This window comes from Carlito syrichta, unplaced genomic scaffold (assembly GCF_000164805.1).
Source record: "Carlito syrichta isolate Samal-C Ts95f unplaced genomic scaffold, Tarsius_syrichta-2.0.1 Scaffold297348, whole genome shotgun sequence".
In the NCBI taxonomy this organism is placed as follows: Eukaryota; Metazoa; Chordata; class Mammalia; order Primates; family Tarsiidae; genus Carlito; species Carlito syrichta.
In genome coordinates, this window is record NW_007241444.1 from 22,902 (window position 1) to 25,629 (window position 2,728).

Below are 2,728 nucleotides of genomic sequence, written 5' to 3' on the forward strand. Positions count from 1 at the left end.
GGGCGGGGCCCGGGCCGACCCGTGGGCGGGGCCGCCTCCCCCCTCTGCCCGGCGCTCCGCTGCTGCCGAGCGACGCCCGTCTGCAAAAGCCGTTTGCTTTTGTGCCCAGGCAAGGCGCTCCTTGTCGGCCGTTGGGAAAGTGCAGGAACCAGCGCCTCGTGGCTGCGTCCTGCGGAGACGGGCGGCGGGCCTGGGCTCGGAAACCTCTGGCTTGCACGTGCGCCGGGGCTTTGGGTGTCCAGTCTGTCGGGCACGGGCGTGAGTCGTGTTCGCGCCCGTCCCCCGCGAGCTCGGCAGGCGGCGGCCGCACGCGCGTCCGGGGCGGCCTGACCCCGTGGGAAGCTCTCACCGGGAATCCACCCAAGCTCCTGGCTGGGCTGCGGTGGGAGGGGTCTGCAGCCCGAGATGCTGCAGAGGCCGAGGGGCGGCTCTCGGTTGTCGCCCCGGTAGGGCGGGGCTCACTCCGGCTTGTCCTGGTGACCGGGGGAGAGGTGTGCCGCCAGGGGGGAGGACATGGGGCCTGGTGCTGCCTGGCAGTGGCCCGCCTAGGTCCCTCTGGCCCTGCCGACCCCTGTCCACCTGGCCCTGAGATAGTGACCATACTGGGCCGGGCCCGGGTGTGAGGGTGCTGTAGGTAGGGGAGAGGTACCTTTCCTTCACCCACCCTACATTCCTGGAAGAGACCCCTGTCACCAAAGTCAGATGAAAAGAAAAGCATGCCAATATATTTAGCACCCGGGCGCGGTGGCTCTGCCTGTAATCCCGCGCTTTGGAAGGCTGGGGTGAGTGGATGGCCTGAGACCCGCCTGGGCAACTTGGCGAGACCTCATCTCTACAATAAACCAAAAAATTAGCCGGGGGTGGTAGCCTGTAGTTCCAGCTTCTGGAAGGCTGAGGCGGAAGGATCGCCAGAGCCCAGCAGCTGGAGGCTGTGGTGGCCAGGAGCGGCCACTGCACTCCAGTCTGGGTGACAGAGTGAGACTCCAACTCAGAAAAACCCCCCAAACCAAACAAAAAGACAAATATATTTAGCATGGATTTTACCTGAGACAAACCTTCATAAGGAAATGAAGACACAAAGAAATGGGCAAACCTGTGTATGTTTTGGTTCCACCTTTAGAAAAAAATTTTTTTTTTTTTTTGAGTTGGAGTCTCACTCTTTGTTGCCCAGGCTGGAGTCCAGGGGCATGCTCATGGCCATTGCACCCTCAGCTTGCTGGGCTTAGGCGATCCTTCCACCTCAACCTTCCAAGTAGCTGGAACTACAGACGCACGCCACCACGCCCGGCTAGATTTTTGAGATTTATTGTAGAGATGAGGTCTCACCAAGTTGCCCAGGCTGGTCTCGAACCCCCAGTCTCAGGCAATCTTTCGCTTTGGCTTCCCAAAGTGCTGGGATTACAGGCTAACCACTGCACCCGGCCAAAAAAAATCTTTTTTAATTTGAAAGATGTGGGGTACAATTCACAATTAGGTATACAAATGGCCATCGTAGAGGAAAAGTGGGGACCCCCCTTTGGTCCCCACTTTGCCTGGTAACCTGTGTATTTTTAATGCCAGGTTTGATGCAGAAGTGGATAGTCTTAGACAAATATGATGGGGTAAAAAGGAGGTATGATCCATTGGTAATATACTGGAGAGACATCGGCTTGTTGGTTTAGATTCTTCTCTGTGTCCCTGTGTCTTCAGCGATGAGAATGGTCCTTTCCTCTGGATATAGGGAAGGTACCACTTAAATAAGGTTTTTATACCCTGCTTCAAAGAAGAGGGCAGGGAGGAGGTGACTTTCCTGCTTCTGTTGCTTGCTCAAATGCAAAGGTATCATATTTTGGGGTTACGTGTCCTGAACCCATTAGCACCAAGGTGAAGGCCGGGACCCAGACCTAGACTTCCTTGGGATTTTCTAAATGGAGGGGAGCTGGGGCCTGAGGAGGGACGGTACCCATACCCCTCCAGCCCGGAGCAAGGTGCGCCCGCCCCCCTGCAGACAGGAGCTTGCTTCTGTGTCCCAGGAGCTAGTTACCGACTCTGTGGCTTTGGACAAGACGTGCAGCCTTTGGAGTCTCAGTGTCTCCATTTAGAGAGTAGGAGCAGCAGGATGGATGGAGGGTGCTGTTGGGTGCCTGGTCCTGCATGCTATACCCTCTGCCCCCGACCAACCAATGGCGCTTCCGAAGATTCTGATTCTTGAACGCTCTTGGGGCTTGATAAACACACAGGTGCCCCAGCCTCGCTCTAACAGGTGGGCTCACCAGGAATCCCACCGGGAACAACCCTCCTGGGGTCTGGTCATGGACCCCACCAGCCCTCAGCACAGGGCAAGGAGGTACCAGGGCCATGGGGCACCAGGGAGGTACACTCCCCAGACCCCTGTTCCCACAAGGCTCTGTTGAGAGTGAGGGATCTTAGTGGCTTGGATGGGGACTCTGAATCGATGTTCCATTTAAGGGGACTTTAGAAAGTGGGGATGCCCTGATCCTGGGGCTAGGTCCTAATCCTGGGGTCAGTTGGTCGAGGCCTGGGTTCTAATCCTGGGCTTGCTTGTTCAGTGCCTGTCTCCTTCCAGGTCTAATGAGTGTGAATGAGTACTGATACATTGCATTATTGAAGGCCAGCTCATGTTTTAGATTCATGAATTCCTAACCAGCTTTGAGAAGCTGTGGTGCTGAGGACCTAGGCCCAGGTAGGTCAGACAGCTCTCCCCGGAGTCTTTTTTTTTTTTTTTTTG